This window comes from Miniopterus natalensis, chromosome 1 (assembly GCF_054644295.1).
Source record: "Miniopterus natalensis isolate mMinNat1 chromosome 1, mMinNat1.hap1, whole genome shotgun sequence".
Classification (NCBI taxonomy): Eukaryota; Metazoa; Chordata; class Mammalia; order Chiroptera; family Miniopteridae; genus Miniopterus; species Miniopterus natalensis.
The window spans coordinates 151,231,136-151,257,394 of record NC_142081.1 but is presented as its reverse complement, the minus strand read 5'-3'; the positions used below and the strand labels follow the sequence as shown (position 1 = coordinate 151,257,394).

General features: G+C 39.9%; 1 protein-coding gene across 2 annotated transcripts in view; it reads left to right on the top strand.

The window, feature by feature from the left end:
* Positions 1-14,684: 14,684 nt before the first annotated feature.
* CCSER1 (coiled-coil serine rich protein 1) overlaps positions 14,685-26,259 on the top strand; it is a 1,053,060-nt gene continuing 1,041,485 nt past the window's right edge. For both annotated transcript variants that reach the window (XM_087826564.1, XM_087826567.1), the window contains exon 1: positions 14,685-14,775. The gene's annotated coding sequence lies outside the window, so the exon portion shown is untranslated. The remainder of the gene's footprint in view (positions 14,776-26,259) is intronic.

Genomic DNA, 26,259 nt, shown 5'->3' with positions numbered 1-26,259 from the left:
AAGATGAAAGCAACAGGATTTGCTGACCCATTAGAGGTGCATTATAAAAGAGAAAGAGAAACTAAGAATGACCCAGAAGACTTCAAAACAAACAACTGAAAGAATAGAGTTGATGTTGACTGAGAAGACCTCATACAGAATTTATGAGAGGAAATCAGAAGGTTTTGTATAGTTTAAGCTTCAGATGCTTCTGTATACAGCAGACACGGCAAGTGGGCAGGTAGACAAGAGTTGGGTCCTTAAGGCTTGGGATATAAACCTGGATGTCATCAGTATTCAATGACCCTAAACTCTGAGTCTAAATGAACTTATCGAAAGAGTGGGTATAAATAGAAAACAGAAGTTGAAGCCTTGAGTCCTGAGCAGTGTAAATGTAGAGGCCCTGAAGGTGAGCTGAGCCCAGCGAAATAGACAGAATGCATATAAGCAAGGAGTTAGGAATAAAAACAGGACTGTGGTGTCCCAGTGTCCCATAAGCCAAATGGAAGAAATGTTTTAAATAGAAAAAATGACTAAAATTATCATGTTAATTTATGATTTAGTCACTTTTGACTCTTTTCTTTGTTCACAACAGACATCCAATCCTCAGAACTCCTTTGGTTCTTTCTACAAAATATATCCGTATAAGCGCGTGTTTCATCAGAGGAGCAGAACTAATACGAGCGATAGGACTAAGGCATTTGTTATAGGGATTAGACATTATGCCATTGCTGGGGCTGAGACGAAGTCTATGGAAGTTCTTTGCCGCTACATCTGGTGGTTAAAAGTCACTGAGATAAACTGGCAGTTGGGAAGAAAAGCCATGTGCGTTTGGGGTGAGCTGGGACCAATTGGAATCCTCAGAATAAATCAGGCCTCCAAAGCAGAGTCTTTACCTACTACATCAGCTTGGACAGACTGGATAAGTCGGACCCCTCAGAGACAATCGGGACCTACGCCTGTCTTTCTCCACCTCTCCCTGCAACATTACAAGTCATATGTAGATGGGCCCTGTAGAACAGAGCTTCCCACAGGTGTGCAGCGCACTCCCAGAGGGTAAAGGAGCCTGGCGGGAACGGGGGACCTGCCGCTGCAGCTGCTGTGGAAGCCGACAAGGTGAGCTAGCAGAGAGCACGGAGCATGAGCTGCAGCAGCTCCCGGCTCCCTACACTAACCTTCAGCGTTTCATAAAGCTGATGCTGCATTTCTTTCTCCCAGATCTTACGGAGGCCTCTGTTCTGACAACCCCAATGCAGAGCCATGCAGGGGAGGGAATTCGGGGAAGCACAACTCCAGTTTAGCTAGGTCAACCCAGTACAAAGTCACTCCAGTCCAGAAGCCAATGAAGTGAAATGAGGGCTGAGAGTTAACTATTGTAATCACTGGCTGCAGTATGTCTGTTACTGAATTACGACTTCCTTGAAGGCAGAGAGTGACTGCCTATGTATCTTTTTTATTGCATTGTATTCTAGTCATTTGTATCTATGACTGTCTCAACAGAAAGAATTTCTTTCTCACCTTGGCCTCAAGAATATTTGGCTTGTTTAACATCTTCAGTACAAATTTTTGAATGACTAAAATACCTTGAAATTGTACTTTTCTATGATTTTAAATAAAGATGTTTTGTTTAACACCACAAAATTGGTGAGAAATTAACTGTTAATATAGATCTTGAAATAATCATGTTTGTGAACATGCTTCTCCAGTATGCTTGTCGGCCTGTCACTTCTATCTCAATTTTCTAGGAAAGGAATAATTAATATATCACTTGTTTAACTTTTGTTGATTATACAGCATAACCACATAAATAATTACACTTTATTTATCTAGGAATCCTCTCTATCCAAGACTACTTGTGGAGTTATTTCATAATAAATTTTCTTATTTTTCTCACTGCTTTTATTATTTTTCTCCCTCTTTTATTATTTCAGATTTCTGTTCAGTATTTACTTCCTATGATTCAATCTAGTATCAGAAACATCTCATGCACAAAAATTCCATGCTATTTTTCAGAGTTGTGGCATTCTATTGGCTATAACTTTTACCCATAAACATGCATACAATATATGGAAAAAGAGAGTAAAATAGTTAATAACTCTTTATTGAGTCAAAACAGTAAACATGGTAATACAAAGTACCATATCTCAATTCCGCATCAGTTAAAGGTCTTGGAAAAAACTGAGTTTATTCTAAGATCTTTTGTATCTCCTTGAGTCTTAACCTGTGCTATGGTCTGATTGTTTGTGTCGTCCCCCCACTCTTCACCCCAAAATTCATATGTTGAAATTCTAAAGCCTAGTGTGATAGTATTAGGAGATAGGTCTTTTGGAAGGTGCTTGGTCATAAGAGTTCACCCTTGTGAATGGCATTAGTGTCACAAAAAGAGACCTCACAGAGACCCCTTGCCCCTTCTACCATGTGAGGACACAGCTAGAAGCACCGACCATGAACCAGAAAGAGGGCTCTCACCAGAACACAAGCATGTTGGCACACTGATATCAGACTTTCCAGCCTCCAGGACTGTGAGAAAAAAATTTCTGTCATTTATAAGCCACCAGGTCTATGACCTTTTGTTATAGCAGCCCAAAAGAACTAAGACAACCTGCTATGCTATTTCATCAAAGCTCACCACACTCCTTCCTATGACTGAATATTACTTGCTTAGTTGCTCCAGGAGTGTCTGAACACTTCATTTTTATTTACTTTTTATTTTTTAGTCAGAATTCAATTTATTTAAACTAAAAAAAATAGTTCACCTATTTCTTCCACCCTCCCACTCCCTACCTCTGGCAACCACCAATCTGTTTCTCTGTATCTACAAGCTTGGTTTTATTTATTTACTTACTTGTTTTTTATATTCCACATATAAAAGGGGTCATATAATTTTATTCTTCTCTTTCTGACTTATTTCACTTAGCAATGCCCATCCATCTTGTTGCAAATGGCAAAACTTCATTCTTTCTTTAAAGGTGAATGATATTCCATTGTATATATACCACACTTTGTCAGTTTACCCACTGATGGACACTTAGGTTCTTTCCATATCTTGACTATTGTAAATAATGCTGCAATGAACATGAGAGCGCATCTATTCTTCTGAATTAGTGTTTTTGTTTTCTTCAAATACATACCCAGAAACGGAATTGTTGGATTATACTGTGGTTCTATTTTTAATATTTTTAGGAACTTCCGTATTTTTTTTATGGTGCTACACCAATTTATATTCCTGACAACAGCACACAAATGTTTCCTTTTCTCCACATCGTTGCCAACAGTTGCTATTTCTTGCCTTTTTGATAATAGCCATTCTAACAGATGTGAAGTAATATCTCATTGTGGTTTTGATTTGCATGTCCCTGATGATTAATGATGTAGAGCATCTTTTCATGTACCTGTTGGCCATCTGTATGTTTTCTTTGGAATTCTTTGGAATTTTTTTTTAATTTTTTTTTTTAGCTCATTGTATATTTTGGATATTAGTCCCTTATCAGGTGTATGATTTGAAAATATTTTCTGCCACTCAGGTTGCCTTTTCATTTTGTTGATGGTTTCCTTTGCTGTCCTGAAAATTATAGTTTGACGAAGTTCCACTTGTTTATCTTTGCTTTTGTTGCTTTAGCTTCTGGTGGCAGATTAAAAAAAATCATTGCCAGGACCTTAGTCAAAAAGCTTACTGTCTATCTTTTCTTCTAGGAGTTTTATGATTTCAGGTCTCAGGATCAAGTCCTTAACCCATTTTAGTTAATTTTTGTGTATGGTGTAAAACAGTAGTTGAGTTTCATTGTTTTGCATGTAGTTGACCAGTTTGTCCAACACCATTAATTGAAGAGACTGTCCTCAGCCCAGCCGGGAGTGGCTCAGCGGTTGAGCGTCGACCTAGGATCCAGGCAATTGGGGTTCGATGCCCGGTGAGGGCACATGCCCTGGTTGCGGGCTGCAGCCAATCAGTGACTCTCTCATCATTGATGTTTCTATCTCTCTCTCTCCTTTCCTCTCTCTGAAATCAATAAAGATATACTCTAAAAAAAAAAAAAAGAAGAAGAAGAAGAGACTGTCCTCTCCCCATTGTATATTCTTGGCTCCTTTGTCATAAGGAAATAAACCATATATGCATGGGTTTATTTCTGGGCTCTTTATTTTGTTTCATTGATCTATGTGTCTGGTTTTATTACCATACCCTTTTAATTGCTATAGCTTGGTAATATAGTTTGAAATCGGGGAGCATGATGCTTCCAGCTTTGTCCTTTCTCAAGACTGCTTTGGCTCTTCTGGGTCTTTTATAGTTTTTATACAAATTTTAGGATTGTTTGTTCTATTTATGTGAAAAATTACATTGTAATTCTGATATTGTGTTGAATTTGTGGATAGCTTTGGATAGTCTGGATATTATAACAATATTGATTCTTCTAATCCACAGACAAAGAATATCTTTTCATTGATCTGTGCCTTCTGTATTTTCTTTCTTTAAAATCTTGTAGTTTTCATCATACAAGTCTTTTACCTCTTTGATTAAATTTATTTCTAGGTATTTTTGATACTATTGTAAATGGAATTATTTTCTTAATTTCTTTTTCTGATAGTTTATTATTTGTTGTATAGAAATGCAATAGATTTTCACTCATTGATTTTTATTTCCTGAAACTTTACTGAATATGCTTACTGGTGATATTATGTCACCTGTGAATAGTGACAATTTTATATTTTCTGTTCTAATTTCTCTCTCTCTCCCCCCCCTTTCTTTCTTTTCCTCTTTCTTTCTTTCTTTCTCTTTCTTTCTTTCTTTCTTTCTTTCTTTCTTTCTTTCTTTCTTTCTTTCTTTCTTTCTTTCTTTCTTTCTTTCTTCTTTCTCTTTCTTTCTTTCTTTCTTTCTTTCTTTCTTTTCTTTCTTTCTTCTTTCTTTCTTTCTTTCTTTCCTTCTTTCTTTCTTTCTTTCTTTCTTTCTTTCTTTCTTTCTTTCTTTCTTTCTTTCTTCTTTCTTTCTTTCTTTCTTCTTCTTTCTCTTTTCCTTCCTCCTCCCTCCCTCCCTCCCTCCCTCCCTCCCTCCCTCCCTCCCTCCCTCCCTCCTTCCCTCCTTCCCTCCTTCCTTCCTTCCCTCCTTCCTTCCGCTCCAGCCAGGACTTCCAATACTATGTTGAATGAAAGTGGTGAGAGTGGGCATCCTTGTCTTGTTCCTGATCTTACAGAAAAAGCTTTCAGCTTTTCACCATTGAGTATAATGTTAGCTATGAGCTTATCATATTTGACCTTTATTTGTTGAGGTACATTACCTCTAAATAAGCTTTGTTGAGAGTTCTATTATATATGGATGATGAATTTTGTCAAAATCTTTTTCTTGATCTATTGGGATGATCATATATGATTCTCATTCTTCGTTTTGTTAATGTGGTGTATCACATTGACTGATTTGCAGATGTTGAACTATCCTTGAATCACTGGAATAAAACCCAATTGATGATGGTATATGATCCTTTCAATGTATTGTTGAATTCAGTCTGTTAGCATTTTGTTGAGGATTTTTGCATCTATGTTCATCAGGGATATTGGCCTATAATTTTCTTTTCCTGTGGCATCCTTGTCTGGTTTTGGTATCGGGGTAATACTGGCATAGTAAAATGAGTTTGGAAGAGCTCCCTAAACTTAAAAATTTTTATTTTCAAAGTCAGTCCAGAAGAAAGATAACTTATGAAAGATGTTCAAAGACAAAAGATGGCCAATAGTTTGGAGGAAAATAAAGGCTCATGAAGGAGTAATAAACAATATGGCACCTCCATTACATATAATTTCCAGGGAATGATGAAGAGAGTAGAGCTTCAGTTGTATGCACCACCTTTTTCAGTCGTATGCACCACCTTTTGTCTCACCGATTATTTTTCTTCAACTAGGCACTGGGGATATTATGAGAAGTCAGTCAGTCATGGGCTCACCATTGGCTTATAGTCTAGTTGGAGAGTTTTCTGTGGTTGGAGGAAGAAGACAAATTTAGGGATTTGAAACATGAGGATGATTCAGTGCTGCTGTTGCTGGCTTGAAGAGGAGGGAGCCATGTGTCAAGGGAACAGAAACTTCTTTCCTACAACTGCAAGAATTGAATTCTGCCAGCTATAGTGGTGCCTCGGTTTTCGAACGTCTCCATTGAACATTTCGGTTTACAAACGCCGTAAACCAGGAGGTAAATGCTTAGGTTTCCCAACATGCCTCGGAAGCCGAACAAGCCATGTGGCTTCCACTGAGGGCAAGGTCCTGGTGACACTGCCAGTGCTAAGAAGGAAGACACTGACCAATTTGGTTTTGAATTTAAAGATTATGTAGAGGCAGAGGGTTTCCTTTCCCAAGAAGTTTTCAGCTGTGATGAGAAAGGCCTCTTTTGGAAGAAAATGCCAAAGACGACCTACATAACAAAGGAGGAGAGATCATGGCCAGGACCCAAGCCCATGAAAGACAGGCTAACCCTTTTATTTTGTGGGAATGCAAGTGGGGATTTTAAGCTGAAGCCTTTGCTAGTCTACCATTCTGAGAACCCCAGGGTATTTTAAAAAAAGCAAATTGCATGTGATGTGGAGGGCAAACAGAAAGCGTGGGTAACTAGGCAATTTTTTTATTGAGTGGGTTTCATGAAGTGTTTTGGCCAAGTGTAAAAAAATACCTCCAAGGCAAAAGTCGTCCAATGAAGTGCCTGCTTGTTATGGATACTGCTCCAGCTCACCCTCCAGGCTTGGAGGACGAGTTGATGAAAGAGTTCAGTTTTATCAATGTAAAGCTTTTGCCCCCCAACACAACTCCATTCATCCAGCCCATGGACCAGCAGGTCATATCTAATTTTAAGAAGCTTTACACCAAAGCACTGTTTCAAAGGTGCTCTGAGGTGACCTCAGACACAGAGCTAACCCTCAGAGAGTTCTGGAAGAATCATTTCAGTATCCTACATTGCATACATCTCATAGACAAAGCATGGAGGGATGCATCTCACAGAACAATGAAGTCAGCATGGAAGAAACTGTGGCCAGAAGCTGTCCCTGAACATTTATTTGAGGGTGTTGAAGAGGAAGCTCCTGAGGTTGAGGATATTGTGTCTCTGGGACAGCCATGGGCTTGGAAGTGAGTAGTGATGATGTGGAGGGGTCAGTGGAGGAGCACAAGCCTGAACTCACCACAGAAGACCTTCAAAACATTCTGATGGAGCAGCAACAGAAGGTAACTGAGGAACTGTCTTTGGAGGAGGGGGGGGGGAAGAGAAAGTGTTTCTATTGCACTGATCAAAGAAATGTGTGCAAAATGGGTTGAAGAGCAAATTTTTGTTGAAAAATATCACCCTGATAAAGCTGCTGTGAATCATGCCACTGACACTTTCAGTGCTAATGCTGTTTCACTTCAGACAAATTTTAAAACATCAGAAAAAGCAAATGTCAATTTAGAAATTTTTAGTGAGGAAAAGATGCAATGAGTCTGAACCAGGTGTCAGTGGTGTAAAAAAGTCAAGGGAAGGAATGATAGGAGTCACCTACAGTGATTCTGGAAGAGGGCTGCAGAACACCTGGACAACAGTCACCTATTGTGATTATTGAAGGGAACCCCCAATCCAAACCATGACTATCATCACTGCAGGTAAGAAAAAATTACATTTTCACTTTATCATCTACAGTACTGTTTTTATATTGTGTTTATTATTGCTTTTACAGTACAGTATATTGTTTATTGCATTCATTGTGTATTATTTTATGGATCTGTGCTATCACTAGATAGTAAAATTCATGTTAAATTGCTGTTTTAGGGGTTGACTTTAAAGGTCTGGGATGAATTAATCCATTTTGCATTACTTTCTACGGGAAACCGCGCCTTGGTTTTCAAATTGGTCTTCTGGAATGAATTACATTTGAAAACTAAGCTACCACTGTACCAGAAAGAACTAGGAAGCTGATTTCTGGCCCAGAGCCTCCAGGTGAGCACACAGCTTGCCTAACACCTTGATTTCAGGCTTGTGAAATCAGGCCTTGCAAGAATTCTGGCCTATGGAACTGTGATCTACTGAATTAGTGTTTATTCTAAGCACTACGTTTGTGGTAATCTGTTATGCAGCAATAAAAAACTAATACTGCTTGTCTCTGTTCCACATGGCTGCCTGGAGATGGATAGATTTGGAGCTGGGGAACGGACTTCCAGGAGGGCTTATTTACATGGCCTACAAATTGGTGCTGGCTGCATGTGGAGTCTGTCAGATGATCTGAGGGCTGGAGTCATCAGTTCCTCTCCACATGGGCCTTACCTAGGCTACAGGGCTTCCCCATGGCAGGTGGCTAGGTTCCAAGAGCAATCGTCCCAAGAGAACAAAGATAAAGTTAATGCCAATTTTATGACCTAGCCTAGGAAATTACATACTTTTCACCATATTCTATTGGTGGAATCAGTCAAAAAGGCCTGCAGAAGGGACATGATCCTTACTACTCAATCAGAATGGTTTCAGTAATTTATTGTAAGAAGTTAGTATGAAACAGGATATTTTGTGACAGTCATATTTGAAACACACAACTACACGGTGGTTTAATGATTCACTACTACCTTAATACCCAGTTTGTTTCTAAAATGTTAATTTGAAGGAAAAGTTGTAATTGGGACAGTGTAAAGAAAAACATCAATACATCTCAATGATAAGTTAGGGATGTGAATGGTTTAGATGTATACACCTGTACATAATAAATCCAATAATGACAAATGTCAAAAATGCTTGCTAACTTTAACATCAACTTAAATTTCTAGAAAACATCCAAGATGTTGAAGAAAGCAAAAATAAAAATTAAGATCTCTTTCAATGTAAATGTGCATTTTAACCATAATTTATATGCCTTTAACTCAAATTACATCACTATTGATTTCTCAAACACTTATTCAACATAGAGCAATACATAGCATTAACAATAGTTACATTTCATACATCATGTGTTTTGGTTTGTATGATTATATAAACGTTAAGAAAGCAGAGAAACTGTTGTTCACCCAGATATAAAATGTAAGTAACTTTTCCATTACAGGGCTAAGTACCTCATTTAGGTGTACTTTTTCCAGAAAGTAAATAAAATTGAATATTGCCTTTATTTACAGAATACAATAGTAAGTGAATATAAAGCAATAATGTTAGTCCTCAGCTGATCAAGGCTGCATAAAAACATACAAATGATTCCTCTTCATCTTCTACATTTGGATGATTAAAAATTGAATCTCATTACCGAGTGAATCAGAAATAAGGAAAACACACTTTAATTCATGATAGCATATACATTCATTATTGAAGTTAAAATTTTGGTCAGTGTGTTGATTTGGCAAAATAAAAATAAAAATTCCATTTTTAATAATTTCATAAGTCTAGAATTTCACGATGTGAGAGAAATTTTATACAAATGACAAAAACTAGGAAATGCATTTTCTACATTTTAATTACAAATCACATGCCTGTGTCTCCTGCTGTGATGTTTTGTTAAAAAGAGGTCTCATTTGTGAGACTGCCAGTATAAAAACTGACAGATGGTAAGACCAGTTTCCAAACTGCTTAAGTACTGGTTTAATATGGTTTAGATTATTTTATTAGCATTGTCTATTTTTACTATATATCTAAGTAGCATAGAGTACTGTGACTGTTATGTTACAATCCTTGTGTTGTTATATTTAGACTTATTTATATGATTTGTACATACATTTATTGTTATAGTTTCAGACATTATCAATATACTATTTTTAGAGGTGATTTAATGGATAATTTCTCTAAAAATACGTGTCAAGTTCTATTTATTTTAATGAAATGCCTACAAACACATAAACACCTGAGGACAATCAAAACAGCAAAACTTAAAAGCCCAATTAAAAAAAAATCATTTTGATAGATGTAACCCAAAGACTTCAACAAATATACCAATTAATTGGGTTATATATATATAACTTTTAAAATTTTCACCCAAGGATATGTTAGAAAGTGGAAGAGAAAGAGGGGAGGGGAAGAGAAGGACGGAGGGGAAAGAGGGAGAGAGAGAAATATCGATAGGTTGCGTCCCATACGCATGCCGACTGGGGATCAAACCCCAAACCTAGGTATGTGCCCTGACCTGGAACGGAACCCAAAACCTTCTGTTGTATGCGACAATGTTCCAACCAACCAAGTCACCCTCCCAGGGTGGGTTAGATATATTTTTAATATTGCGATCAGAAAAGACAAGTATTCAGATGTGAAAATTACCTCATATGAAGATGAAAAATCCTGAGTTTATCCTCAAAAGGCCTCATTCATCACATTTGGAAATAAAAGCAAAAATAAGGAAATTATATAAAATTACTGGGGATCTACTTATAAAGACTCCTTTGGTTTTATGTTGATAAACATTATTTTTAATACACTTTACTTCCCATAAATTCAGAGAACATCAACGTTGTTGCCAGTTCACCTCTTCCCACCACGTCAACTTTTTTTAGCTCTCTAAGCTGGATAGTTTGCCCTGGAAATTCAGGTTTGCTTCCGTTGCTGGGTAAGCAATGCCTTTCCATGCACTCTGCTTTCCTTTCTCTCAGCCCATTAAATGGGCTTAGAACTAGATCACTTTGTAAACCTGGAAGCTCGTAGCCCAGTAACAAGGACAGTGGCACACATTCACCTTAACAGTCTTGCTACCATGTTTGTCCCATGGGAAGAATCCTTGTGTGTCTGGTTCCCAGATCAAAGACAGCGGGTACAGTGAGTATTTTGGCCCAGTCATCCGGGCTTAGGTTCTGCCAAGAATTCCTGGTTGAAATCCTGGTCAGTTGACCTGCCTGGCTTTTTAGTTTCCTCCACAGAGCAAGAACATGAATAGATCTTGCTGTTCTGACACCTGGTATAATTTCTCCTGCAAAAACACAATTTTACCAAGTTATGGTCACCACTACCAGATATCTGCAAAATAATTCTATCCAAATTTTCAACTACTGTGCCCTGTCTACCAGTAGGCTGCCCCAAGTAATGCGATGTTGACTGAGTTTTCCTCATGCTCTCTGGACTCCGAGCTGCAGCTGAGAAATCCTCCTCTCTCCTATGCTGCGCTTTCTCACCAGTCCTTGATCTTGAACTAAATGCATGTTTCAGCCTCCACTTCCAACAAAGGCTCCTGCTGCTCTAAAGTAAGCATAATGCTGCTTTCATGTTACAACAGTTGTTTACAAAAGGAATTTACATTGTAGCAATATGGAAGAAATCCAGAATGTTAATATCCTACTTATGTTTTTCATTTCTTTTTTACTGCTAGGCTAAAGCAAAGGGGGAAAATGGCCTTCATGACTAGATAATTATGATAGGGTATGAAGTGAATCAGAAAACTATAAAATAGGTTGAAAGAAAGAAATGCAACTTTTAAATTTATTTTCTGATACTTCATCTACAAACATTGTTTGCAAATATGTTTTAAAGTTAATTCACTTTCTAAAACACCTTATGAATTTCATTAGAGTAATAGAGTTGAAAAGAAAAAAAAAATATCTCCCTCACCTTCCCTAAGCACTAATTTTACTTTTTAGGTCCTACTACTGAAGAATTTCTAATTTGGCTCATCACTTCAGTGGGAATTCAGTGCACATAAGGGGCACATATGTAATTGGCAACCTAATTTTTCTGCTTTCATCAAATAGTGCTATGCCAAATCTTCATTGAACTTGCCAGTTAAATGCTCTTGGGAACCAAACAGCAGCAAGCATAAGAGATGAAAATGAACAAATTGGAAAGAGTCATTAACTTTCTGTTTTCCTATCACAACAAAAATTGTATCATTGAAAGTGTAGCAATGTGGGAAATTCTACTTGAAACATTAAGCAATCTTAAAAGAGAATAATTTATTTAATGTCTAAAATGTTGTTTACTATAATTTATAAATGGGGTTTCTAGTACAGATTTTTTTAAAAAAAGAAATGCAAAATAGAATGAATCAACTTTTTAGAAGTGTGTTTTAGGTGACATTTTCAAATGTTTTTTTCTTTTTTCTAGTGTATATAAATTCTAGACTTTATTTGGCAAGCAAAACTGTTAGAAAATTAAGCGAGAAATGTTTTTTTTTTTAATACCTTAATGAATAAAGGCAATTGACAGATTGTCATGGTTTTCACTAATTATGGCTGAAACTGCGAGTGTGAAAATCACAATCAGTTGTGGTTACCAAAAATGCCCAAGGAAGGTCTGGTCTAATGTATAATTTTAAAGTATGGAATATAGAGTCATTATTAAATTATCATTATTTATGACAATTAAATAGAGAACAAGAACAATAAAAGTTCTAAAAACTTGCTCAATATAATTAAGCATCATCCTTAAAGGGGGACAAAAACTTTAAAAAAATATCTATTTACAGCTCTTAAATAAGCCACAGATTTATTTGCTAAGTGCAGATGTTCAGATCAGGAATATCTCTTTTACAAATTTCTTTTTGCATTGATAGTGGGGTTCTTAAGTAAGGATGTTGTAGAAAAGTTTCCTAACTTTTTTCATCTGTAAGTCTTAGTTAGGGCTTCTTAAATCCTTGCCTAACCCTTAGAAATGAACATTTGGTAAATCTCTCTTGCAATGGAAAAAGAAAGGAGGTAGAAGGGAAATACCAAAGGATTATAGATCAGCTTTTTTCATGATTATCAAAAGCTTGAAAGAAACTATAAAGAGTTTCAACGAAGCCCAGAATTCTGAATGGCAATATGAACAGTAGAGTAAGACAGGCCAAGGTTGAGTTCCAGCTTCATCATTTGATGTGTGTGACCCAAGGTTAACTGCCTACCCTCCCCAAACTTGACTTTTCTGATCTGTGAAATGGAAGAAATGATAAATAATGCTTTAAAATGTGGGCATACACACATTGTTAGTGCATCCATTTTTCAATGCTTAAACAAAGAAGCTAAAATGTCCTATATTATATGTTATTGATATATTTGTCCACTGGTCCCAACTTGCTGCCCTTTCTTGATTATATGCTTAAGGCACTTTTAATGGACTTAAATGGAAGCTATACTCTTTATATGAGACATAAAGGAATTAGGGGAAAGGAAAATCAATGTGAAAAACCTGAAGACGTAGCAACTGTCATGAGCTACTAATAATGAGAGAAGATATAATAACTGAGTTGTCACCATTTCCACCACCTCACTAACCTCCTAAATATTCTTAACTTCCTTTTGCCACATTTATGAAAAATAAGTTTCCCACAGTTGTCCCCCCAAAGCAGGGTTGTGTCCATGCCAAAATACACACCACCTACTAACACTCATTCAAAAATACACCTTGATTTTACATCTAATTGATTCACATTTCTGAAGTCAGATCATAGCCAGTTAGATTTAGAAAACACACACACACCCACACACCCCTGAAAGCAGTATAGATTGCTTGATTCCTGGACACTGCTCCCCAATACAGTAATGGGCCAGACTACAAAGATCCTGTAATCTGGGCTAGAGCCTAGTTAGGGTGTAAGGGAGGTGACGCCAGGTGTACAAACTTAACACTGGGCTGTATTATCTACCTAGAAATGGCCCGACACACAATGGGTTAAAAAAAAAAAAAAAAGGCGTGTGTAAGAGTGGAGATAAAGAAGGGGATGGAGGGAAAGAGTTCAGGACCCAGTGTAAACCTGAAAGGAAATGAGGCAGTGCCATGGGAGAAAGGGGGGGGGGTAGGGTTTACGTAACAGCACCAGGCATCAGAAGTCGTCTCTCTCTCTCTAAACTGGCAAATGTCCTCCAGGGGGCCGTCAGTCAAGTGCTGTGCACATGGTAACCGGTTGTGCTTGTAATTCCCGGTTGTCGAGGACCTTACGTGTAGGATCCCAAGTCCCACTCCCGACGGCCTCAGCCCCAGTGCTCCCATTACCCCCAGGAAAACTGGTTGCGGTAAACGGTGCCCGGCAGGTGGGACCTGCTCGGAGGAACGCGGCCAGGTTTCTTTCCTCGCTGCCCCGAAGGGGAGACAGGCCCGTCGGGATGGGAGAGGGTTGGGGCGAGCGCACAGGGAAGGAAAACCTCACAGTCTCCTGCCCAAGCGCAGGGCGAGAAACAAGACAGCGTCGGTGGTTGGAAGGGAAAGCTACAGGGTATCGGCAGCATCCTCGCGCGCCCTCGCTGCGCCGCAGGCTCCCGCCTACCCTCCCGAGGCCCGACTCCGCACTCGGGCTCCACGCCGGAGCTCGGCCGGGCTGCGGGCAGAGCCGAGTCAGCACGCGCGGGCGCGGCGCCCCCGGAGCGAAAACTCAGCAGCGGGCCGGCGGCGGGGGTGCGCGCGTTCCCGCGCGAGTCTGCGCGCGTGGCACCGGGGACGCCGTCGGCCCGGCGCCGCCCCGCCCCGCCCCCCGCCCCAACCCCTATAAAGGCCGCGCTCGCCGCCGCCCTCCGCGCAGTCGGAACTGGGCCCGCGGGGAGGTGGCTCCCGGGCTCCCCGTACAGTCGCACTCCGCGCACTCACACACTTGGAAGCGCCTCCCCGCGTCCCTCCCCTGCCCTCCTCTCGCTCTGCTCGCCTCTCTCTCACCGCAAACAGTCGCCGACCGGCTGCCAATCCGCCTCTCTCGCGGCAACATGACTGACTGGGCAGCGGTGGCTCAGGCGGCGCAGCTCCGCGGGCGCGGGCAGGAGGCGCAGGAGGATTATTAAAAAAACGCAGCTCGACTCCGCGCACCTGGGAGTGGAGAGAAGGAGCCCAACAGCCGAGAGGGGGAGGGAGGGCAGAGGAGGGAGCCAGGAGACACCCCCGTGCCCCGAAGACATAATCCCTGAGTGCCCGGGAGGAGCCTTAACAAGCGGAGCGGAGCCCTCAAGGTAGTAACGCCCCTGGGGCCCCTGCGCCCGGAGGGTCGCGCGTCGGGTCGCCGCCGCCCCGGGCCGCCGCCGGGATGACCGCCCGGCAGGTGACCGCGCCTGCCCCGGGTCGCCACGGAGCAGTCCCCGCCCAGGCCCGGGGCGCCGGCCGCGGGCCCGGCGAGCGCGGCGCGGCGCGGCGCGGGGACCTGGCCTGGCGGGCGGGGTGGGAGGGGGCGGGCTCGCCGGCCGCTGGCCCGTGACTCCCGGCGCGCTGCGTGGCCTTTCCCTCCGAGCTCCGGAGCGCTCTGCTCCCCGGGGCCGCGGCCGCCCCTCCAGGGCGCTGCTGACCGTGGCCGGCGAGGAGGCGAGAGTTGGCGCAGGCTGCCGGCCGCTTCCTCCCTCGCCGCCCGCGTCCCGCAGGTAGGGGCGGCCGGGCTGCGGTCGGCCGGGCGGGGGCGGGCGCGGGCGCGGGGGCGGGGGCGGCGGCGCGGAGGGGGAGGAGGGGGAGGGGGCGGGGAGCCCGGCTCCTCGCCGGAGCCGCAGTGCCGGAGCCCGGACCCCCTCTCGCCGCCGCCTGCCGGTCCTCCGGCGCTGGCTTCCTGGATGGGAGGCGAGACCTCCCCGGCGCGGCGGGGCGGCAGCGACTTAGTGGGAACAAATTGCTTTGTGGTGGCGCGTCCAGGGCTCCAGGGAGGGTGTGTGTGTGTGCGCGCGCGTCCGTGTGTGTTCGCGCTCCTCACTGATCTGTACCTTGGTTCACCTGGAAAGAAATCAATCCGGAGCCGAAACCGCAGGTGGCCCCTGGGCCCCGGGTTCTTTTTCGGCCGGTGTCGCGGGGACTGCTCGCGGTGCCGTGGCGGGGTAGGGGTGCGCGCGGGGCCGCCGGAGGGATTTGTGAATGGTGCCTCTGCGCGTGGAGGCTGAGCCTCGCTGATGTCAGGGAGGAGGTATCCCGAGTGAGAAGAAAGGCTATTTATGGCAAAGAGTTGTGAAATTTCTCGGGGTTTCTTTCAGCGTATCTGGAGCTTCACGCTCTCCCCTCCCCAATCTCTTTCCTTCCCTTTCTCAGAATGGGAAGCAGGCCCCCCCCCCTTCCCCCGTGGGACCTGGAATAGGAAATGAAGGAAGTCAGCATATCACTTGATTTTTTTACAGGTGTAAGGAAATGCTGCTTAGAAGATCTCTCGCCCTTTAATACTTTTGTGTACTTACCGCCACTCTTAACTCTGTGGGCCATGCTTAGGGCGCGCAGGTCGGGAAGTACCTACTTGATTTGCAGTTTTCATTTCTAGGATCTCTACAGTGGAATACCTTCCCCCTGAAATGTGACACATCCCCTCCATCCCTACACCCAGGAAAGGCTATTAAAAATGGTGTACACCCATTTTGAAAGAAGCAGACACCCAGCTGAGTTTATATTGATTACTACTGATTAAAAACTAGCTATTAAGAGAAGACCTAAAATACTATTCTTCTAGGCTAAGACCCAGTTTATCTCTCTATTTGCTTTTTGACAGGTGCAAATTCCAGAGACAGAGCTTGAAGCTTAGGTAGGGTGAGGGACGGTGCCTACCACCTGTGCTTTAGTAAATTCAGGGTGGTTCTTAAAAGTTAGCAGCCTGGCCTTTGCAGAATCAGTGACCGGTTGGGATCGAGATGGCAGGGCAGTGTCCTCATTATTTTAAGTGGGTCTGTCTGTAAGGCCTGCCGCCAAGCACAGTGTTTTTTAAGCATTGAAATTCCTTGGTGCAACTCCCCCTTCAGTAATTTCATAGAGAAGAAAGGAGAAGTAAACTGGTCATGCTATTGTCAGAGTGATGTGTCTTCTTCGGATATTAATTAGGGCGCTCCTTATTTTGGTCAAAACATGCTAACTGTTTTAGTTTGCTTTTCTTTTCCCCAGCTGTGAAAGTAGCTTTCCTTACCAGCTCGGTTCATTTTGAAGACAGAGCAGAGTCAAGGGTGTGTTATTTCGAATCAGTTGTGTTCGTACTGGTCTAAAATACATTTTCAGCGTTGGAGCACGTGCAGTTTTATATGTTACCTTAGGATTGAGAGCCCCACCGAGTGTTGTGACATTAACTTTCCTGAATCATTGCCATGTAGAAGAAATAATGGGGAATTTTACCATGTACTTGATAAATTATTATTACAATTATTAAAAAGTCATATTTATGGATGTTTTTGACAAGGTCAGAGAATTAGTAGCTGTTTATTTTAATGATGCATCATTATTTATACTACAGAATGTAAATTTACATCAAACTCATGAATTAGAAAATGAAAAATGTGTTAAATTTTATAGTTACTCAACTCTTTATTGCATTTTATTATTCAACATAGCACGCATAATAGCCTGTCACGTGCAAGATACTCTCCAGGTCTGGTGGAGAACATGACTTCCTAGCTCTGTGCCCTTCAGGAACTTACTCTCCATTTGGGAGGAATCTGGTGCTTGAACAGAGTTAACAGTTCATGACAGTAAGAGATTGCATGTCTAATGAGGACTGCAGGAGCCCAGAGCATGATAATAACATTTATTCCTACTGCGTTTTGTTTGAAAGGGCTTCAGGGATAGGTAGACTTGCCCGGTCTTGATCTTGAAGGATAAATAGGATTAGTGGCTTATGGGTGAGAATGTGAGATATGAGATGCAAATCTCTTGGAATTATAGAAAACAATAAAAGATATGAGGGAAGATAAGTTTGTTTTGAAATAGATTCAGATACAGCCAAAGTCATTAAATTTGTTGTGCCAGTGCACGTGTGGGGTGAGTCTGTTTTTGATGTACAACATTCTGTGCAGTCTGTTCTTGGAACGAATTGTCAGTGCATACTTTTTGTACCTTAGAAGACAAATATTCAACTTGATATTGCCTTTTAATGAAAAAAAAAATGCTTCATGTGCATTTGTAGACAATACTTACTCTAAATATTTAAATATACCACATCCCACGAAAGTGGTGAATTGGGTATTAATAACAATGTAGCACATACAGCCTCTTTATGGCGAGGTGTTTGAGGTCCATCCTTAACTTTGATTTGCATCTGAAGGAAAAGTATGAGATATGTAGAACGACAACTGTATAATAGTACGCATTCATTGAATGCTTACCATTACATTCTTCATAGACAGTGTATAACTCATTAAACAACACCTTTTCTATAATATTTTAAAATATTTTTAAATATTAGAATATTATATTAACACAATAGTTAATCTATTCTTACATTGTTTTCCACTAAGGGCTTGTGGGAAACAATTTTAGAATTGTAGCAATAATTTTACTGATAATTTAGCTATGTTCTGGTGAATAGACTGTATTAGTAATAGAAACATGTCTTCTTTTTCAGCATTCTGAGCTTATTTTTTCTTTGTGTATATATTTGTTTTAATACACAACAATGCTTAAAATGCATTTCTTCATTTTAAGAATAAAAGGGGAAACATCTGAATTGACTTTTTATCCTGTCCTTCAATATGACAACCCAGAAGTATTTTATGGTGACAGTAAAGAAATAGTACAAATATTAGATATGACTATCAATGAATCACAGAATACAATTACTTTCAGGTTAGTTGAATACAAGAGTTTCATATATATTTTTTGTTGACGGTGAATAGATAAGAGTTATTTCAATAGTGAAAAACCTGTTAAGTCACCAATTTCATATTCTTGCAGGAATGGGATGATTTCCAAGGTAGTCAGAGTACAAACCTATCTGTTAATTGGTCTCTCTTGAGTTTGGTTTTGGACTCTATGTCACAGTGTATCACTTTGATAATGTAATCTCTCCTACTGTATGACTGACAGTTGAGCATGATTTCCCTATTGGATAGTGACAAAATCTGTTGGCTTTATATTGAGAACATACACTTCTATCAGCATTATTATCTTCACTATGCATGAGTGTCAGTTAACAACACAACATAAAGTCTGGGGTTAGGATAAGCAGTGAGAAAAGATGGGAAGATTGATGAACACTGTAACAAAAGAAATATACTTCAATATGTACCTTAAGTTAATATAATGTAAAAATGTAAAAATGATCTGTCTAAATTGCAGTGGATACAGTACCAAGATATTGTTAGCAGTTTTTATTTTAAAATGACCATATTGCATTTTAAGACGTTTCATGTGGGCTAAATAAAATGCCAGAAAAAAAGTGGTGGTCAAGCCCTGGCCCGTGGTGCTCAGTGGTTAGAGCGTCATGTGCCTGGTTTGCAGGTTCGCTCCCCACCCCACCGTTGGGGTGTGTTCTGGCTATCAGTTGATGTGTCCCTCTTGCATCAACGTTTCTCTCTCTCTCCCGCTCCATCCCTCCCTCTCATTCTCTCAGAAAAAACAATAGAAAAAACATCCTCTGGTAGGATTAACAATGACAACAAAAAAGAATGGTGGTCGAAAATAGGTTCTGTAATATATTAAATTTTTTTTAAAGCTTTCTGTTTAGGTAATTGACAGATGAAGTTTTTTGCTTGGCCAAACTGTGGCCCTGTGTCTAGATTAATTTAAAATATAGCTTTTGGTTTTGCATTATTTACATTATATTAGCAATTTTTAAATTTCAAGTAAGCTGATTAAAATTTTAAATACCATAAACTCTGAAACTTAACTAAAACCTAAATGTCATTTATAAGGAACATATTATTATCTAATGGTAAATTATTAACCTAGGGTAGTAGTTCTCAAACTGGTTCCCTGAGCAGCAGCACTAGTGAATTGTTAAAATGCCAATCCCACTAAAGACTGATTAAATCAGAAACTCTGGGATGGGGTCCTCTCTGTGATTCTTATGGCCTCTTAAGTTTGAGAACCACTGACGTACAGTATTTTACAGTGAAACGTAAAGGCGGTGTCTTGTAACTAAGTACTTTTCTCAACGGGTAGAGATAACTAAGGTTAGACCTGGAAAATACTGTATTACACTCTCTGTCAGAAGATTTTCATCTTAACTGTATTTTGTTTTGTTTTTTTAATCTTCACCTGAGGACATGCTTAGAGAGAAGAAGGGAGATAGATAAATAGGTAGATAGATAGATAGAGGCGGGGGGGGGGAGGGGGGGAAGCAGGGGGATGGGGAGAGAGAGAAACATCAATATGAGAAACATCAATTGGTTTCCCTCCACATGTGCCCAACTGGGGTTGAAACCCATAACCTGGGCATGTGCCCTGACCTGGAATCAAACCCTCGACCCTTCGGTGCACAGGGTGATGCTCAACCAACTGAACTACTGCATTCAGGCCTAACTATCTTTTTAAAAAAATTTAAATGAGTTTTTAATTTCTTGCATATACTTAAGTGTAGAATTTAACTGGGCAGTAATGGCCCAAGCTGAACTTTATTGATATTAATTTATAAAACCCAAAATATGTACAAAGGTTGACCATTTTCTTTGTTTAGTCTTGTTGACTCTTACATGATATTTTTGGTCTTGGACTGTTGTAATCATTTTTCTCTGTATAAGATTACAGGTATTTTAGCAGCATAACAGTAGCATCACATGTATGAATTGTTCTAGACGTCTGACTGCTGAGATAAATTTTAGACAAATCTCCACATCTCTACATTTTTCAAGATTAAAGATATGTTCACATCCTGTATATCTTTAGTTTCCCTCTCCCTCTCTATTTTCTTCTCTCCCTCCCTCCTTGCCTCCCTTCTTGCCTCCCCCCCCGCCCCAGCACCCTACCCCCACCTCTCTGTTTCAGAGATGAGTTCAGTTATCTCTTCCCTAATGAAACCTTTCTTGGCCTCCTTTGCTATAACATTTACCCTGTTATATTACTTTAGTTGCATGTTCCTCTACCTTGTAGTACTTACTGCAGTTTTAACCTTACATTTATTTGTGTAATTATTCAGTATTGTATCATCAAGGATTAACAGTACTGATGTATAATGGATGTCTAATAAATATTGGTTGAATAACTGTATGCTCTCATTCTATGGATGTTTTATATTTTGCCGAAGAAATACACTGTAAGAAAGCTTTTAAAATAGAGTCCTGGAACATATGTGAACATAGGTATGGCTTTCCTTTCTATTTGCAGATGATGACCATAATGTGCTGAACACTTCCTACATGATAAGCAGTTAATATATACTATGCCATGTGATTCGTCTAAGATTAAACATATTTTTGTGCATATTTTAGAGATGAGGAAACTGAGGCCCTGTTCTATGGTCTGTTTGATTTTTTATTACAATGATGCAAAAATTATGAAGTCGGTAGACACCAAAGTGTGAAGGAGTATATCTTCCCTTTGTTCCTGATTTCACTCAGGGGCCTGCACTCTCTGTGCATTACCTGACCTGTTGCCACCATCTTCAGTGAGAATGTTCTTGCTTCCTGTGTAACTGATGAAGGAATTGCAAGACTGAAACTTCCACCTTTTCATTGCTCTTTTCAGTACTGATATTGTGCACCCTCCGTGTCACGAAAGCACCATTGTCTTCCCTATCTTGTCAGAATATTCCAACTCATTAATGGAAATTTAATATGTAACCAAGTATAATGTTAAGAATAGGTGCTTTTATTTTGAGAATGTTCAAACCTTAGATATTCTCTGTATTTGGAGATACGCAGTTTGTCTTCTGGAAAGGTTCACACAGAGCTTTGAGTACCTTGCTTAAGCAAAGCTGATCATAGGTGCAGTCTATTCATCCAGCCTGTCTCCCATGAGAAAGAAATAGCATATGGTGATATCAGTTTAGTTTCTTTTGGCTTTTATTTTACAATTCACTTATTTAAATGTGAGTTTAATCAGTGTTCAAATGTTTGTAGAAAAGGAAATATTTAAAGATTGAGTTTGTAGAAGTCAATGGACAATCAGAGAGTTAAAGTTGATTATTCTGAACCTCTCTAGTAGACTAAAATATACACAGTTTTATTTTATAATGTGTTTAAATCAGTCAATAACATAAATAGCACTAGATGCATAATATCAAGAAGAAAAAGAATAATTGGCTTAACTGAGTATTTCAGATATGGCCTATTTTGTAGCTTTTGCCAGAATCTTTTTTTGTTGCAGGAATAATTTAATCACTAACTGGAGCCTCAGCCACATCTCACACTCAGGACCAATCCTTCTATGTGATAGGGAGATTGACTAGTTTCTAGCTGAACACTTTGAGACTTAACATTAAACCAATCTTGATGTTCAACTCTAATATTATAGCATATGTATCTTAATGCTTCTTTCTTGTAACTAAAAGTGATTTCTTACCTAATATTTTTCCCTGCATCTTGACAAATTACCCAATATCGCCATTTCTCCTAGTGTTAGAGCAAGGCTCTTTTGACAGAGCCTGCTTTATTTTTTTAAAGAATAGGATCCTCCCTCTGAAACATCTAATTTCCTGAGTCCTTTTACATATCAGAAAACTCCCCCAAAATACCACTTTCCTGGATCTTTCAACATTGCCAGCTCCTAGAGGTATTCTAGATTTTCAGTACTCACTCTTGGATCTCTGTGACGCCAATGACTAATGGCATACTGCCAGACCCCAGACACTTAGGCTGGCTGGACTTCTTGGAAGTATTTACAGCTGGGTCTCTATAGTGCTTCCCAGACTACAGTGCAAGTCTAATTCCAGGTTCTGACTGTCACCAGAGTGCCTCATTTTGCTACATGTTATCTTCCCTTACATGACTGTGCCCCACTGTAGAGTTACCTCATTCACCATCACTGACAACAAACATTTTGTAAATGCTTATATGTATAAGCCATTCTGTTTCAAAAGAATGCACCTCCTGTGGTTCCTTGGGCTCCTGAACAGCATAACCCACAGTAAATGAAACACACACTTTCCATGTCTTGTTTGGTACCCAAATGTGATAGGTGTGTACAAATATTTGCATAATGTACATTCGAATTTTTTAGGATTTGCCTGTATCTCTTTTTCTAGTCAGTTAATTTCTAGATGATCTGGCCCTTCTGTTCTCTTTCATAACCTTATTTGTACATGGTATGCTTGGAATGTAAAACAGCTGAAGGAACATATTGCAGAAGGTATAATGCCTTCTCCAATTTTTATCATTCATTAATGAAGACTAGCAGTATGCCTGTGTTCAAGAAGTGATTGTTAAGCAGGTATATTACCCTAATTCAATGCTTCTGGGAGTCTTAGTGATACACCTTCTTTATCAACCAAATTTAGACTAGCATGTCATATTTCTTATGTGCCTGTTCACAGCAATTAGCTGTTTCCTAGAAATAGGTAAATACTGTGATTCTGTTAATGATTTGTTATTGTTGTATGTGTGGTTTCTTCCTTTGTTTTTTTTTTTGTTTGTTTTTGACAACAGCAGGAAACAGTTTATCACAAACCTATATCAGGGTTGTAAATAAAACCAAACAAGTATACATGAATAAAGGCATGGCAAAAATAAGTGCAAATGTAGGCTCAAACATTCTAGGCAATTCTTTCTTTAGAAACTACCTTTATTTTTGCTTGTTTGGTTCTTTTTTGTTTATAGTTGTACAAGTTACCAGAGTATTAATTCTGAATATATGAAATATGTTTAGTAAGTACTCCTTTCTAACATTCAGTATTCTTTAGGATATTCAAGAAAATCTTGAGGACAGAAAAGCATACAAATATCCCAGAGACATCAAATGAGAAGGTTAGGTAAAGGAAGAACCAAACCAAACTCAAAACTCATATTAGAAATCTGGACTAAGAGTAACTTATTTCAGGTAAAGTTTCAAAATATCTTATCGATAATAACACCAGTGGGTCTGTATACATCAGGATTCCAAAATTTTCCAAGGAATGTTACCTTTGGACAGACAGCTCAGGATATTTTTAAAATTTTGATTTCAGTTTTTAATATTGGATTCATGTATAAACAGACCCAAGAATTCATTAATAAATGAGTTACTTAAGTTAGAAAGCACCTGCTATAGTAGTAATTTTTTTTAAAAAGTACAGATTACTCCATTGGGCCATCAAAAAATCATTTCAGATTTGCTCACAAAAAGGATATAAACTTATAGCAACATTATGGCTAAAATTAACTTCGAAGGCTATTCCCTACAGCATTCCCTACAGCATCCCTCAGGGTGTATATGTGGTGGTATTGGGGAGCTTCTGAAATGATAAAGGGTTTGTCAGAGGGAGGGTCTAAGTTGATTGGAGGGAGAGTGTAATGTGATACATCTCAGGGGGAATTTTCAGGGTCCCACGTTTAAGTGCTGCTCAAAAAAAAAAGTGGTAAAGACCCTCCAGTGCTGCTTAGTGAAGGAAGAAATGGCCTCCCAGGATATTTCTGAAGGAGCTCTAGGTTCATTGGTTGATGGTAGAGGAGACACACAGCCCCAGAGGTCTAGTGCAGGAAAGGAGTGGGTGAAGTATTATGAAAACCAAAGAATGTAGGATAGATTGGTAACTTTGAAGGTTTGAAGGTCCTCTACTCTCTCTTCCAATCAGCTAGATCTCAGTCTCTCCAATCACCTTTGATGCCAGGGAGCTATCCAGGGTACTAGACTCCGCTGAACTTCTCTCTCGCAAAATGGTGTTAACAAATTTTGTTGCTTTTGGGGGGCGGGACGGGGTGTAATCCTAGGTACTACTGTTGGCAGACACTACACTCTTCACTTGGAGTGACTAACTTTCTGTCATTTGGTTTATTCCAGTGGGTCTTTCAAGGCTCAATGCAATTGTAAATTCAAGGAAGCCTACCCCAGTCCCACGCAAGAAACATATGCTGAGTTCCAGTAACAGCCTGATAGATCACTATCAGATCTCCACTTCAAGGATCATAATTTACTGCTTACCTGTTCTTCATGCCCACTAGATTGGGAAGGCAGGGATTTTATATTTTATTCTCTTTTTACCAGCTTCTGGTCTAAACCAGAGATGTGAGGATCCTCAGTAATTGATAAATGAATGAATAAAGAGTGGCTTGAATTTTGTCCATCTTGTGTGAGGCACTCCCAGTGCTAGCCACTGTCCTGAATCTTTTTTCTTAACTTGGAACTGAGTAACCTAAGATGGCTAAAATTCATGAAAAAAAAGAAAGAACTGGAGGAACTCTAGGAACTATGGCATATACCATGGCCATGAGGGGCTCTGCAAGGCTTAAGCAAGCAAGAAGCAGCAGTACACATTGATAGGGAGAATGGGGGTCAAAGGAGAATCTGGTTTTTCACTTCCTGGAGCCAGAATTTGGAACATCTACTCCACATTCACTTTCTAAGGCCTCTGAAGTATGTCATTTCCTATCATTTTTCCAGATCCACATTTTGAAATGTCTGCAAATCCTAGTCGATGTGTGGCTGGCAGCATTCTTTAATTCAGTAAACAAATGTTAATAGACCCTTTGTATATGTCAGTTCATGAAACATATATGGTTCCTGTCCTCCTGAAGCATAAAGTCTCGTTCCCACTTGCACTACCCATTTTACCCAGTCTTGGGTGAGAATAGAAGTTGGCAGACTTCTTTTCTCTGTCTTCTTGTAGCCGTATTGGTGACTTCCTGGACAGCCATAAAGAGTAAGTGGGCTTTTGTTTCCACTACTCTATCCCCCCACATATATCATTGTTCTGAATGTCCAATGTGTCAACAATTGACTACATCATCATAGGAAAACCCTTTTATTTACATGTAATACATCCTGTCGCTGGTGCGATACTGATTTATTCATCACTTTTACACGATGTGTTGGTAGTTTGTACCTGTTTATATCTTCTCTCATCTGGACATTCCAAAAATAGTTTAGATATCATCTTATTTTCTTCTTCAACAGAAGGCGGTGCAGTTTGCACTTCCATCAAAACCAGTTTAAAAGCCTGTAGTTTATCCTTTGGTCAGATATTACATGTATTTCAAGTACATGAACCACAAGGAATGGTTGTGTGGTATTATGTTGGGAATATTTTCACTTTGTAGTTCTACCTTTCACGTTTTTGAAGTGTATATACTGTTTGTCCTGTAGGCCATGTGTTTCTCTTCCTGTTTTATTATTTTTTTCCCCTTTTACCTAATGTTAGCAGGAATGTTCCAATTATGAAATATGAAAGGGAAAGCTCCAATTCTTAGTGATTTACATATCTTAGAGAAATAATATGGATTAAAAATAACTTAGATGTAAAAGCAAGGATTTTTAAAGTGTAAAAAATGAGTAAAGCAAGGTTTTCTATATAACCATTTCAAATGAAATTGTTTGGAAAACTAATCATTTCTTTGCTAAATATTTAGGATTATGCCAGCTAATATGATCATTAATTTTATAGATTAACAATGACTAGAGCCACTTTTTCTAATAATACTAGAGGTGAAACACTCCTGTAAAAATGTTTAATCTATTTGAAAGAAAAGTTGCCTTAAAACTTTTCCATAGGGAGTGTGATGTGTACTCACAATGTAGGTGTTTTATGATGAAATGTTAGGAGGAAGGGAGGAATTTTTGCAATCACGAATTATTTGTGTTGTGCAAGCACAGCCTCAGGAATCTTCAGTGCCTAGGCAAACCTAGGAGTCCAAAAGTGATGACTT